Source organism: Myotis daubentonii, chromosome 16, assembly GCF_963259705.1.
Source record: "Myotis daubentonii chromosome 16, mMyoDau2.1, whole genome shotgun sequence".
NCBI classification, from domain to species: Eukaryota; Metazoa; Chordata; class Mammalia; order Chiroptera; family Vespertilionidae; genus Myotis; species Myotis daubentonii.
In genome coordinates this window covers 18,703,186-18,719,084 of record NC_081855.1, presented here as the reverse complement: position 1 = coordinate 18,719,084, position 15,899 = coordinate 18,703,186, and positions in this window count along the sequence as shown.

Sequence of the window (15,899 nt, the reverse complement as noted above, 5' to 3'; positions counted from 1 at the left end):
CAAGAGGAGTCCGTTACCATCACAATTCATTGCCAGCCACATTCATCCCAAGATGCCCAGACTACGAAAGTATCCTGCGTCAGAACCACATCTAGTTCTACTGACTTTACCTAACGTACCTGCATTAATGGGCATCTGCGTCAAGAGCCTAGATCAGTGATTCTCAAACTTGGTTGCACATTGGAATCCCCTGGGGACCTTTACAATATTAATGTCCAGCACCACCCATATAGATTGCAATTAATCTCAGATATAATCTAGGCAAGGTTGTTTTGGTTTTGTGTGTGTGTGTGTGTGTGTGTGTGTGTGTGTGTTTTGGAGAGGGGTTTGTGTTTGCTTTTTTAGCTTTCCAAGTGATTCTGACATGCAGCCATCAAGGTTGAAAACGAATAGCCTACATCAGTGATTCTCAAAGTGTAGTCTCTGAATCAGAAATTCAGGGGTTAGGGCTCAACCATCTGTGTTTAACAAGCTCTTCAGGGGTTCTGATGCACACTAAAGTTTGTTCCAGACATTGACAGTGCTTCATTTGATCAGCCCTTGTATGTTAGACAGGAAAAGGATAAGTTCTATCCTCCCGGCTATTCCCCTGCCTACCTGACTTATCACACGAACCCAGCGTTTCTCAACCTGTGGGTCGCGACGCCTTTGGGGGTCGAACGACCCTTTCACAGGGGTTGCCTAAGACCATCGGAAAACACATATATAATTACGTATTGTTTTTGTGATTAATCACTATGCTTTATGTTCAATTTGTAACGATGAAATTGGTGGTCACCGCAACATGAGGAACTGTGTGAAAGGGTCGCGTCGTGGCATTAGGAAGGTTGAGAACCACTGCTCTAGCCAGTGTAGGGGCCATCTGGAGCAGTGGGAATCTACTGAAGAAAGGAGATCAAGGCATCTGATCTACAAATGCCATTCCAATATCCAGTGTGAACGAGGATGCGAATGACTGGATAGGGGCTGATGTTTCATGGTCTCCCGACAAGCTCAGGACTTTCACTGAATAGATTTTTATGAGCAGTGTTGCTCCTCTTGGGGAAAAAAAAATGGCAGGTAGGAACCTTGTCTGCCTTCTTCAGTTCACACAGGGACAGGCACATGAAAAATAAAAGACATACTGCTCATGTTCACCCTTGTCCCCTCTCTTCTGTCCGTGGAACACATGGGAAGGGGGGCGATCAGCACTAGCTACACTCATTTCTAAAACTTAAATCACATCATCTAATTAGTTTGCAACTCTGTTTTGGGCCTGGTGCCGATTGCAATTATATTTTCAGTTGTCTGTTGTCATCTCAGTGTCATCTCAGACAGCATCTAAGTGTAAGCCATTGTTAGGATTCTGGAAGAGATGACCATAAGCACACAGCCCCCCACCCCCCAAAAAACCTTCAGGTCTTTCAATAACCACATTCCAAGTTCTTACTGTTATTGTAGGTAGCTAGATATTAATAAAGGAAGGGAGCCAAGGGAATCAGACATTAATGAGCATAACCAACTGGGGAACATGAGCCTGCTTGCTTTACCGGGAAGTCACAGCTTCACACATTCCCCAGGGAATAGCCCATCTGTTCCCCCAAGATCACTAGGGGAAAGGATGAAACAAAAAGAGGGAGGTAGGTAAGCACAGGCACAATAGTTGCCTAGATGGTGACCATAGAGGCCTGTCAGTCCAGCCTGGGAAAAGAACAGATTGGTTAGAAGGCGGACCCAGTGCAAACCCTGCAAAAGTCTGGGAAATTGACTTGGTATTTTGAAAGTGGGCCTGGCCCTTCCCAGGCCCGAGATGATATACAGGGACTTGCCCCATGTAATTGCATATTCATTCTCCTAAATATACAGAACCAAGCAGCATGGCAGTTAAAACTTTTCCATGGAGTTTAATTGCATCTTACTTCTCCTTTAAAGTAAAATTCCTGCATACATTTTTCAGTGCTAACATTATTACAATTATGTAATAACTGCAAGGGTTATAATATAAATTATAAAAATTATAACTACATTTTTGCCATCATTGTAATCCTTTATTTTTTTATTTTAAATAAACTTTTTTTGCAATATAATCTTATGCTGTACAACATATGTGGTACACCTTAAACTAATACAATGGTATCTGTCAATTACATCTCAATAAAACTGGAAAAAAAATAGTAAACTTTTAATTTTAGAACAGCTTTAGATTGATAGAAAAATTGCAAAAATGGTACAGAGTCCCATATACCCTACATCCAATTTCCCCTATTCACATCTTGCAAGAATATGGTACATTTATTATAATTAATGAACCAGTGGATACATTGTTCCTAATTAAAGTCCATAACTTATTCAGATTTCTAGTTTTTACTTACTATCCTTTTCCTGTCCCAGGATCCCATCTAGAATACACATTACAGTTAGTAGTTATGTCTCTTTAGGCTCCTCTAACAGCATTTTTTTTAAGATGACAGCACAATCCACAACATGGCCACAAGAGGTGCAGAAGCAAATCAAAACAACTGCCCCGTTCCTCTGAGACTCGCAAAGGAGGCGGGCATTGGTTTATCAGCTCAGGAGGCATTCGTGTGAACAGTGCACAGCTTCCTTCGCAAGCTTTCATATGGTGGGTCTTGAAATTTTGTTTTAATTTGAAGGGATTGGCTTTATTCCAAATGAACTTTCTATCGTATGCTTTCAAAGTACTCAACATCACATAAAATGTCCAGGGACACCACACAGACACGAGGCTGTTCCCCTGGCGAACAGAAGACAGATCCAGATTTCGGGGGCCCCTCAGGAGGCTGCGGTGTAGAACGTCCGGATGGGATTTTTAGAGCAGTTTTAGGTTTACCACAAAATTGAGAAAGAAGTGCAGAGACTTTCCTGCCCAGTGCATTTCCTGTTTTCCTCATTATCAGCACCACTCACCAGAATGGTACTTTTTTTTTTTAACCAAGGATTACCCTATTGACACATCATAATCAGCTGAAGTCTGTGGTTTACCGTAGGGTTCACTCTTGGTGTTGTACATGCTGTGGGTATGGACCAAAGTTTCATGGACTCCGTCAATCATTATAAATATCGGATAGAGTATTTTCACTCCCCTAAAAGCATTGTACTGTGCCTATTCATGGCTCTCCCCCTTCCTCCTAGAAACCAATGATATTTTTATCTTCATAGTCTTACCTTTTATAGAATGTCATACAGTTGGAATCATACAGTATATAGCCTTTTCAGATTGTTTTTTTTTTCACTTAGTAATATGCATTTAGGTTTTCTACATGTCTTTTCATGGGTTCATAGCTCATTACATTTTATCACTGAATTATATCCCATTGTCCAAATGTATCCAGATTTGTTTATGCATTCATGTACTAAAGGCTATCTTTGTTTGTAAGTTTTGGCAACTGGGAATAAAGCTATTACATTAATAAAGTAAAAAAGAAAAGAAAGTTTAGGATGGGGCAGAGCTATCTATATTTTAATCCCCCAGGTGATTAAAATATAAAATATAAATCTAAAAGTCACCTGAACTCTGAGGAACAAGGCTGTCAATCCAAATTCAGTATCCAAGTAACACAGCAGCCTAGATACTGAAATTCACACTCAAGAGAATTAATAATGAATATTTCAGTAAACATGCGCCAAGTACATAAGTATACAGACATCCTTAAACCTACATTCAGGAGATGCTACCAAATCTCATTTTCAATGTGGTTACTGAAACCTGAAATACTTTTATTTACCCTCGGAACGTTGTATGCATGTTGGATAAGGTCTCCTAACAACCCGAAAAAATGTTGTTTGTCCAATAACACAAGTGAAATAGCATACCCTTGCCATGAGCAGCATGAAAGAATGCTGTGGCGTTATAGTCATAAAACAAAAGGAAAGCAGATAAGGAGGAATATTTTATTTATCTGAAGTGTTGATGTTGAGTAAATAGAACAAGAATAAAAGAAAATGTGGACACAAAGTTATCGAGAGAACCATCTGAATTATTTCAAGAATTCTAAAGATAAAAAAAAAAAAAAAAAAGAATTCTAAAGATGGCTAGTCCATTTTTACCCCAGAATCCAAGACTGCCTTTTCTCTTAGGGTTTTCTTTCAGGTATTCTCACCTGCATATACTGTAGAATTACCTTGGGAACTAAGAAAACAAAAAGAAACAAAAAGAAAAAAAAAAAGAAGTCTCCTGAGGTGTTAGTGTGCTAGGACTATCATAATAAAGTACCATGAACAACGGGGCTTACACAACAGAAATTTATTTTTTCACGGTTCTGGAAGCTGGGACGTCCAATATCACGGTGTCAACAGCGTGGGTTTCTCCCGCAGCCTCTCTCCTCGCCTCATAGACGGCTGTCTGCTTATTGTGTCCTCACATGACCTTTCCTTGATGCAGAGTATCCCTGGCATTTCCTCTTTTCTTAAAAGGACATCAGTCAGATTGGATTTGGGCCCCACCCTTATGACCTCATTTTACCTTCATTAGCTCCTTAAAGGCCCTCTCTCCCAATGCAGTCACCTTGGAGGTTAGGATTTCAACATATGAATTTGGGAGAGAGGACAATTCAGCCCATCATACGATGCTTATTTTAAAAATGATACTTTTCTCAGAGCTTTCCGGGATCGAGAACCACTGCTGAGCCTGAGCTTTGGAGACAGCCCTGTGCTACCCGTGGGCTTCGAGCACTTACTAGCTCTGCACCCCTGGGAAGATGACCTGAGCTTCGAGCCTCAGTGTCCTCTCCTGTAAAATGCAATGACATTAGAACATAGGGTTCTGGTGAGAATTAAATGCACAACAAGTACTCAGCACATGCCAGGCACTAGAGTGGACGCGGTGGCAGTTACCACGGCAGCTGCTGCGAGTGCAAATAAGGAGAACGAGCTTTTCTGGAGGAAGCAGGAAGGAGTTGGAACAATGGGGTAGAAAGAAAGGGTGAGAAAGGTTATCTAAAGGGGAATCAAGTAGCTGGGGAGTCGTTAAAGGCACAGGAGCGGGAGCTATGTTTATGTATCGAGGCTTCCTCTCCCCGAGCGCGGATGACGAGACAGTGTCCTCCCTGGGCATCAGGTGGCGCCCCGAGCCTGCACATCAGAGTCAACTGTGGCTGGGAAAGTGGATGAGGAGGAAAGAGTTGAGTCTCCGAGAGCATGCGTCCACCTGACACAGCTGCCACTTCGTACAGAGAGGGCATCTTAAGTCAATGTTTACAGTTCACTGAAGCCATAAAATTCAGTCTATAGATAAGTCCTCTAGATTTCCCCCCCTGATTATTTGTATATCAAGGGACATATTAAAACACTTGAGGCCCGATGCATGAAATTTGTGCAAGAGTAGGCCTTCCCTTCCCCCGGCTGCTGGCACCAGCTTCCCTCTGGCACCCGGGACCTGGGCTTCCCTCACAGCACCAGCTTCACCCAGAAGGTCGTTCGGAAGGATGTCGGGAAGGCCGTCCAGTCTAATTAGCATATTACACTTTTATTATTATAGATGTACTGTGACAGGTAAATAAGTTTGTTTTTAATAATTAGGTCCCATATTGTTAACTATAGAGTACTACTATTCATCATAAACAATACTAGGACAATGCTAGATTAAAGTGATATATCTTCTCAGTGATTTATTCACATCAGCTAAATTAAGGAGGAAAATTAAAAATCCTTTATATAAAGGATCTAGCTCAGCAACATCAAGAACTGTCAAGTTTTGCCCTAACCAGTTTGGCTCAGTGGATAGAGCGGGTCCCAGGTTCAATTCCGGTCAAGGGCATGTACCTTGGTTGCGGGCACATCCCCGTTAGGGGGTGTGCAGGAGGCAGCTGATCAATGTTTCTCTCTCACATCAATGTTTCTCTCTCTCTGTCTCTGTCTCTCCCCCTCCCTTCCACTCCCTCTTAAAAAAAAAAGAATCAATGGAAAAAATATCCTCAGGTGAGGATTAACAACAACAAAGCATCAGATAACATTTTACTAAGGCAGGAAAAAACATGCACACTGTATGTTATAAGAGTATGTTAGTGTATTACTTATTATCATAAGTAACATAACCCACATGCCAAACCAGACAAGCCATTTCTGCTGGCAAATGCAGCAGTGAAACATGGGCCCTGGTGGAGGCAAGAAAGAGAAAAATGTGAGGAGAAGTCATGACAGCTGAGACAGAAACTGGCGGTTGTCTGTCCCAGTGATACCCACTCCTCCCAGCAGGTTTAGCTGGGCGCAAGGCAGCCGCAGTCTTCCCTGAGCTGCGCGTGACCCTGTGGCGGCCTGTGGGAAGTTTCCTTGAGAGGCACATGGCAAGTGCCCCCTCCACACCCTGCCTGGAACGTGGTTTTGATGACAGGAGCTCCACCTTATACCTGCAGGCTGAGGCTGTGCCCTAGGATGACAGAGTGGGAAGCTACAAACAGCCCGGATCCCAGGTGCTACAGGGGCTCCATGGAAACCCTGAATTGTCCCCCTCAGGACAATGGAGAGGAAAATAAACGTAAATAATGCGGAAGCCACTGTCATTTCAGGTCTTAAATCACAATCCGGCTGATACATCATAGAAGAACGCTAGCTTTGTTTACACCGACTATTTCAAGAAAATAATATGGATCCGAGAAGGGAAGCTCGAGTAGAGAAGGTGGTGAGAGGGAGAGGAAGACAACCCTTTTAAAACCGAGTAGCGTCAGGCCGAAAAGCAGGCGGAGACGGGGAGGACACTGCCATGAATGCTTGGCTGACGGGAGTCCTCTCGCGCTGCTGTCTGCACAGGAGCCGGATGCCTAGAGTGGGAGGACCTTCGGGCCCCTGCTGGCCCTGCTGGAATTAGTCACCAAACCAGTATGGGGAGGGGGGGCGGTTAATCAAGGTCCTAAGTTTCTGAGATAAGAGAGTAACAAGTGGAGGTGAAGCTTAAGGTATTAATCATCCAATAAATTATTACTGAGTCACCATTGACAGGCACTTTTTCCCCAATAAGTAGTTTACTTTTGTAATGACTGAGACGTTCCGGGATGATTGTAAGGAATGGTAGATAAGACACTATACTTAAGTGTTTAGTCCTAGTCTCTTCCTCTGGGAAAAGGGATGCTTTGGCCCTGGCCAGTGTTGCTAGGTGGTTAGAGCAGTCACCTGCACACCGCACCGAAGGATCGTGGGTTGGATTCCCCATCAAGGGAGGGCATGTACCTGGGTTGTAGGCTCCAGCTCGTTGGGGCCTGTATGGGAGGCAGCCAATCAATGTGTCTCTCTGGCATCGATGTTTCTCTCTCCCTCACCCCTTCCACTCTCTAAGAATCAATGGAAAAAATATCCTCCAGTGAGGATTAACAAAGAAAGATAGATAGATAGATGATAGATAGATAGATAGATAGATAGATAGATAGATAGAATGCTTTGATCATTATACCAGGGGCCCATTACCTGAGAAAGTCACAGATGGGTTCCTCCAGGAAAGCCAACATCAAACTATGAGGCCCTGTGCCTTGTCTCTAGTCCAGAGACATCCTGTTAGGCATTTGGTGCAATCCCTCTCGAGCCGCTAGAATTAGCAGCATATAGACGACGATAGCTGTTGGTGTCCTCTTTTTGTTTTGTTTTTGTGTTATGAACTTTTATCATTTTTTAAAATATATTTTATTGATATTTTACAGAGAGGAAGGGAGAGGGATAGAGAGTTAGAAACATCAATGAGAGAGAAGCATCGATCAGCTGCCTCCTGCACACCCCCTACTGGGGATGTTCCTGCAACCAAGGTACATGCCCTTGACCGGAATCAAACCTGGGACCCTTCAGTCCCCAGGCTGACGCTCTATCCAGTGAGCCAAACCGGCCAGGGCATGAACTTTTATCTTGGGTACTTACAATGGCTTTAAAAATAAAGTGCTGTGGCTGAAAGTTATATTTAAAAGGAAGAAGTTCTTTCAGCAAGCCATCCGAGGTCTTCCTGTTCGGCTTTTCCCGGTCCCCCGCACGAGCATCTGTCTGTGTTGAGGGCCCCCAGGCCACCCTCGGGTTTGATGATTCGCTAGCGTGACTCACCGGTCAGACAGCTGGGATACTCAGAGTGGTGTTTTACTGTGGCGAAAGGGGACAGATTAAATCAACAAAGGGAAAGGGCACACAAGGTGGAGTCCAGGAAAGACTAGAGTGAAGCTTCCAACTGTCTGCTGCCGGTAGGATCACATGGACAGCAGCACTTTGCTCTCCCAGCAATGATGTGCGTCGACGTGTACAACGTGTTGCCAAACAGGGAAGCTCTGCCAAGCCTCAGAATTCAGCATTTGTATCACAGTCAGTTATGGAAGCAAGGAGTGCCCTTGGGAATGACCTCAGGTAGTCAGGGTCCTTCCCAGGAGTCAAACTGATGCAGTGTGTTGCCCTGGCCGTTTTGGCTCAGTGGATAGAGCATCGGCCTGCAGACTGGAAGGTCCCGGTTTCGATTCCGGTCAAGGGTATATGCCCGGGTTGTGGGCTCAATCCCCAGTAGTGGGCGTGCAGGAGGCAGCCAATCAATGATTCTCTTATCATTGATGTTTCTATCTCTCTCTTCCTCTCCCTTCCTCTCCAAAATCAATAAAAATTTATATTAAAAAAAAAAACTGATGCAGTGTGGCCCAAAGCCTCTAGGAAGGCAAAGACAGGTGTTCCCCATGCAGGTGTGGCCCAAGGCCTCGGGTACACACAGATACTCCTGTCCCCCAGAAGGTGGGCCAGTCCTGAAACTCTTTGGAATGTTCAAGGTTTGGGCAGCCCAGGCCCTCTAAGTGATAGCCCTCTACCTTTACAATAAAGCCAAAACGATAAATAAATCCACAAACCTAGTACCTTTATAAAAAGGCACCATTCCCGGAGCTAGCTTCTGAACACCTTCACCCCTTGCATATCCACAGAGCATATTTCTAACGGCAATGTGTCTGGCATTGTGGGCACTTGAAGGTGTGAATGAAACACTTCCCAGGTGTTTTCCCTTCCTTCACTTTCTCTCTGTTCCAGCTGTTCCCAGACCCCCAAGATCCAGCTTTCCATTCAGTCGCCTCCAAGCAAGTCAATCAGGCTCCAGGGCTCTTGTCCAGGGCCAGGACCAGGGTGAGCCCAGAGAGGCCCAAGGCCACAGCATTTCAGGTGGCATCACTCTCGGGGTCACACAAGAGAGTGACCACCTCCGCGCATTATGAACCCCAGCCACCTCACTCCCTCTTGGCCCTGCACTCTATCGTGAAAGCATCTCTGCATGGGGACCCACACCCCTTAGTTTTGTGCGTTCAGCGGGAACGGGCAGGTATGAAGGGAAGCACAGGGGCCGAGTCCGGGACACAGAGTCAAGCATGCATTCAGGTAAGCTGGACTGTCTTGTGGCTGCACCATCCTGAAGGCTAATTCAGTGACTTTAAGGGCCGGAAAGTAACTGGAGTGGGTCCCGGTGGCTGGCATCCACTTCCCTCATTGTGATCAGGACGCCTTCACCATTCAACCCTTTCAGAGAGCTCTTTTTCCACAGCATCTCAGAATCTTTATGAACTATATCTTGATGGTAGAAAACTATATCTTTTTTTTTTTTTACATCTGTATTTATACCAGTTGATTTTAATCCTATCATGGTTGGGTTCTCTCGCCTGGTTCTATCCAGGATCTCCAGCCAGTCTTTTTTTAAAAAAATCCTCACCTGAGGATATTTTTCCATTGATTTTTAGAAAGAGTGGAAGAGAGATGGAAAGACAGAGAGAAACCGCGATGTGAGAGAAACACACTGATTGGTCTCCTCCTCCACGGGCCATGACCAAGGCTGGGGAGGAGCCTGCAATCGAGGCATGTGCCATTGACCAGAATCAAACCTGGGACCCGTCCGTCCTCAGGCCGATGCTCTATCCACGGAGCCAAACCGGCTAGGGCAAAAACTATATCTTGATGGTCAGCACCCTCCATCTCTGGGCTACCTTGCATTTCCCTGATTTGGGGTACAAAAACGACTGCAGGAGATTTCAAGAGATGTCAGAAGCTCTGACCCTTCTCAGCATGGACATTCAGGCTGCTTACAAGGCATGACAAGTCAGAATGTGTCCATTCACTTCCAGAATTGCACCCACTGCGTTTCCATCTGGTGTGGCACACATAAGCAGGACCAGAAAAACTGTCCTCCAGGCTTACTTCTGGATCCGTCATTTACGTAGGAAATGTACGAGCCTGGGAGGTGCATAGCCGGCCGTTTTGCATCACAAAATAAATTCACAGATATATTTTAATTGCTCGCGTTTTTGTCATCTCCTTTTTCACAGAGTAGATTCTCAGGAACTAGTCCGGTGGAAGGTATCCTCGCTTCCATTACATTCATAGGATTCTTCCCTGAGATGAATTCTTTGAGTTGTAAAGCTTGGCCTAGGCCAGACAGCATTTTCGCGTTTATTACATTCAAGCAGTTTCTCTCCCCTGTGAATCACCTGCGGTCGAATAAGGTCTGAACTATAATTGAAGGCCTTCCCACACTTACGGCTCTGACAGGGTTTCTCTCCAGAAAGAAGCCTTTGGTGTTGAATGAGACTCGAGCTCTGATGAAAGGCTTTACCACATGGATAAATTACGGGGTTTCTCTCACAAGCAGACACAGCGATGCAGATAGAGCAAGGCGTGCGGCTGAGGCATGGCTTTCCATCAGTCATTACCTCTAAAGGGGTTCTCTCCTAGCCCAGCCGCATGCATGGCTCCGTGGTTGGTCATCGACCTATGAGCCAGGAGGTCGCAGTTTGATTCCAGCCGAGGGCACATGCCAGGCTGTGGGCTCATTCCCCAAGAGAGGGCGTGCAGGAGGCAGCAGCTGACCCGTGATTCTCTCTCCTCATTGATGTTTCTATTTCCTCCCTCTCCTTTCCTCTCTGAAATCAATAATAAAAATATATATATATATATATATATATATATATATATATATATATATATTTTTTTTTTTTTTTTTTTTTTTTTTTTTTAAAGGGAGGGTTCTCTTCTAACACGAAGTCTCCGGACTGGGAAGGCTGAATTATGTCTGTTTCCCCGCGCTCCTACATGCATAGGTTTTCCCCAGTGTGAACTCGCTGATGTTCACTGGGGCTCCTCCACGCTCAGTGCACCCCCAGAGGCTCCGCCCAAACGAGCTTCCTGAGCTTGGGCAATGCACGAGCTCCCCCAGGAGCCCTCCTCTCCGCGCGCCAACGCTATGTCTCCACTGCGAAGTCTCTGATGCGGAACAAGTCGAAATCGCCACCTCAGAAGTTTCCACGCGTTCCTTACTCTCACAAGGGTTTTTCCACTCCGAATCCAATAATCCCTAGCGAGTTCTGACGTCCCTCTGGAAACTGTGCAGCATTTACGGCGTGTACGGCGTTTTTCTCCTGCATGGGCTATATCCCGTGGGGCGCATGGCACACATTCCTCTGGCCGCACGTTTTCACCCAGCTCGTTAGTACAAATGAAGGAAATGGGTAAGTCCTTGCTGAGGGGAGGGCAGCACTTGCTCCTTGTCGGAGGAGTCCAACTGACATAAACTCCAAGGAGAACAAACCTTCCCAAGTGAAAAACGCACGCACCTTTCGGCTGGACAATTCCATTTCTAGTAACGCATTCTTCAGGGAGACGTGTTGTGCGTTAATGACAAGTGTACAAGGTCACTTACAAGGTTATTGAGTGCAACATGGTTCCCAATAGCAAATGGTTTGAAACAGTCTAAATGGACCCATGGGAAAGGGGCTAAGTAAATGATGATATAGCCATAAAAGGGCATACCTTGCAGCCACGACTGAAAATGAAGAAGCTCTTCCTGCCCTAGCTGGTTTGGCTCAGTGGATAGAGCGTCGGCCTGTGGACTGAAGGGTCCAGGGTTCGATTCTGGTCAAGGGCATATACTCAGGTTGAAGGCTTGATCCCCAGTGGGGGTGTGCAGTGCAAGAAGCAGCCAATCAATGATTCTCATTATTGATGTTTCTCTCTCTCCCTCTCCCTTCCTCTCTGAAATCAATAAAAAAAATTTTTTTTTTTAAAAAAAGCTCTTCCTGGGTCAGCTTTAGCTCAAGCGGTTACTTCGGATTCTGCTTGTTGCAGACACATAAAAAAGCTCTTCCTGTCTTTTTCTCCCTTCCCCCCCCCACCCCCATTGCCCCTTACCGCCCACCCCCACTTACTTTTTCCTCTTAAAGCTGGTGTCATACATTTCAGAGAGCATAAGCATACATTCTCAGAGACAGGCGTTCGGAAGGGCCTGGCCCTCAGAAACAACTGGCTCAGGAAATGCTGGTGCCTGGGGCTCTGGGTAGGGGCTCAGCCGCCCATCTGTGGGTCAGGCCGTCTGTCTTCGGTTCGGCCTCCGCCTCTGTGGTGGGCTGCTTCCTGAGCCTTTGCTTCCATCTTGACTGAGTGGCCCACTTTGCAGAGCTCTCTGCTGTTGGTGCCACTTGACCAATGTCAGAATTTCCTGGATTCTCCTCTAGGCAACCTACGAAAGGAGAGAGTTTTGAAATTTCTACCTGGTCAAAAGTTACTGAAAGTTGTTTTACTTTTCAAAAACTTCACAAGAAGTTGATTGGGAGATTAATTACACATACTAATCAGTTTTGTTTGCTCGTAAGTTTTTGAAATCACCTGCTAAAAGGGGGATTACGAATGTTTGGCTCAGTGGATAGAGCATTGGCCCACGGGCTGAAGGGTCCCAGGTTCAACTCCAGTCAAGGGCACATACCTCGGTTGCAGGCTCGATCCTTGTGGAGGCGCATGTGGGAGGCAACCAGTCAATGTAGCTCTGTCACATCAATGTTTATCTTTGTCTCTCCCCGTCCCTTCCACTCTCGCTAAAAATCAATGGAAAAATATCTTCGAGTGAACATTAACAACAACAACAAAAAGAGTGTTTGGGCCTTAGCCGGTTTGGCTCAGTGGATAGAGCGTCAGCCTGCGGACTAAAGGGTCCCAGGTCCGATTCCCGCCAAGGGCACATGCCCGGGTTGTGGGCTCGATCCCCAGTGGAGGGGGTGCAGGAGGCAGCTGATTAATGATTCTGTCTCATCACTGACATTTCTATCTCTCTCTCCCTCTGAAATCAATAAAAAAATATATACGTATTTTTTTAAAAAGAGTGTTTGGCGCTAGAATCTGTGGCCCACATGGAGGCAAAGGCAGGGGGTGGGTGTGGAACGGGGAGCTCACCTTCTGGTGGCAGGGTCTGGGGGAGGGGCAGGCGCCATGTCCAGCGCCAAGGTGGCGAGAAGCCCCCTGGTGCAGCCCAGCAGCGGGCCCAGGAGAGGGAGGGGGAAGATAAGGCTTTGGAGCAGAAACAAAAGAGGAGCAGAAGAAACTCAAGCAGCTAAAAACAAAGGCCTCAGGGCAGGGCCCCCGGGCCACGGGTGAAATTCGGAAATCTGGCAAAAAGTGAGCTGTTCTTGTGCCTGGGCAGTGGCGGTCCTTCACTCCACTCCTGTTTTAACATCTCTTGCCACCTTTCGCAAGAAGCAAGTGCTGCCTTGGGGCCTGTTCTACGAGTAAGAGTGAACTTTTGTAACTGATAATAGTAGTAATAAATAAAAGCCAAGAAGCTCTTTATATACCATAATGGAACGACCTTAAAAATAAAAACAAGGCTCCGGGACAGGGTTACCGAACAGTACCAACTGTGAACTAACACCAACAACAGCAAAAGGAAAGTAGCACGTACTTGACTGAGTGCACACAGACTGTCTCTGGAAGGACTCAGAGGCCCTAACTCTAGGGAGGAAAGCAGGGTGCTGGTGCCCTTTTGTTCTTTTGAATTCTGTACTACAAAAAGGTATTGGTGCTTATTTCTTTAAAAGTTTGTATTGATTTTTAGAGGCAGAGGAAGGGAGAGGGAGAGGGAGAGGGAGAGGGAGAGGGAGAGGGAGAGGGAGAGGGATAGGGAGAGGGAGAGGGAGAGGGAGAGGGAGAGGGAGAGAGAGAGGGGGAGGGAGAGGGAGAGGGAGAGGGAGAGGGAGAGGGAGAGGGAGAGGGAGAGAGTGGAACAACAAATCAATGTTTCTCTCTCTTTCTCTCTTCCTCTTCCTCTCTCTCCCTAAAATCAGTATTTTTTAAAAATTTTAAGCAAAACAAGAAGAAGGAAGAGGAGGAGGAGGAGGAGAAGAGGAAGGGGAAGAAGAAACAAAAAAGAAATGCTAAAGCCTGGCCAGTGTAGGTCCATGGTTGAGTGTCAACCTATGAACCAGGAGGTCACAGTTCTATTCCAGGTCAGGGCACATGCCCGGGTTGCGGGCTTGATCCCCAGTGGGTGACATGCAGGAGGCAGCCAATCAATAATTTTCTCTCATCATTGATGTTTCTCTCTCTCCCTTCCTCTCTAAAATCAATAAAATACGTATTTTTTAAAAAAGAAATGCTGCCGGAACCAGTTTGGCTCAGTGGATAGAGCGTCGGCCTGCGGACTGGAGGGTCCCAGGTTCGATTCCGGTCAAGGGCATGTACCTGGGTTGCGGGCGCATCCCCAGTGGGGGATGTGCAGGAGGCAGCTGATCAATGTTTCTCTCTCATCGATGTTTCTAACTCTCTATCTCTCTCCCTTCCTCTCTGTAAAAAATCAATAAAATATATTAAAGAAAAAGAAATGCTAAAGATCAATACCAAGGTATACTACTGTAACATAAATGAAGAATGCCTTTGATGAATTTGTTAGTAGACTGGTCACAGCTGAGGAAAGAATCTATGAGCCTCAGCATATCTCAATGGAAAACTTCAAAACGGAAAATCAAAGAGAGCAAGGACTGAAAGGAAAGAAAAAAGAGGAATATCCAAGAATTGTGGGACAACTACAAAAGGTATAACATATGTGTCACGGGAATATCAAAAGGAGAAAAAGAAAATAAAACACAAGAAATATTTGAAACAATAATGACTGAGAATTTCCCCCAAATTAATGTCAGACACCAAACCACAGATTCAGGAAGTCAAAAGAACATCAAGCAAGATATATGCAATGTCCCTGCCACCCCCACGCTGCCCCCCTTCCAAAAACAAAAACAAAAACAAAAAACGACACCGAGGCATATCATTTTCAAACTACAAAAAAAATCAAAGATAAAGAAAGAAGCCAGAGGGGAGGAAAAGCACCTGACCTTCAAAGGAGCTAAAATAAAAGTTACATCCAACTTCTCCTCAGAAACCATGCAAGCAAGAAGAGAATGGAATAAAATGTTTAAACTGTTGAAGGGAAAAACACACAAATCTGTAATTACGTACCCTGCAAAATTATCCCTCAGAAGTGAGGAGGAGAAAAACAAGCTTTCTCAAACAAACAAACCTGAGGGAATTTGTTGCCAATAGACCTGCCATGCAAGAAACATTCAAAGAAGTTCTTTAGAGAGAAAGAAAATAATATAGCTTAGAAATCTACACAAAGAGGCCTTGGCCGGGTAGCCCAGTTGGTCAGAGCATTGTCCCAATAAGCTAAGGTTGTGGGCTCAATCCCATCAGGGCACACACAAGAGGCAACAAATAACTGCACACATAAGTGCAACAACAAATCAATCTCTCTTTCTCTCTCCTCCCCCCCCAACCCCCCTCTCTCTCAAATCAATAAAAAACAAAACAAAAGAAATCTATACAAAGACAATAGCAAAGAAGGAATAAGTAAAGATAAAATAAACTTTTATTTTTCTTATTCTTAGTTGAACTAAGATAACAGTTTTTCAAAATAATAGCAACAGTGTATTCAATTACGTGTGTGTGTATGTGTATGTGTGTGTGTGTTACATATGCTTATATATAAATGAAATGAATGACAGCAAGGGATGGGAGGGAGCAATGAGGATTATTTTATTATTACATGGTATTTTCACTACCAATGATCCGCATAGTGTTATTGAAAGTGGATTTGGATTCATTGTAAATGTGTATTGCAACTCTAGGGCCAATTCTAGGGCAACCACCAAAAAAGATTTTAA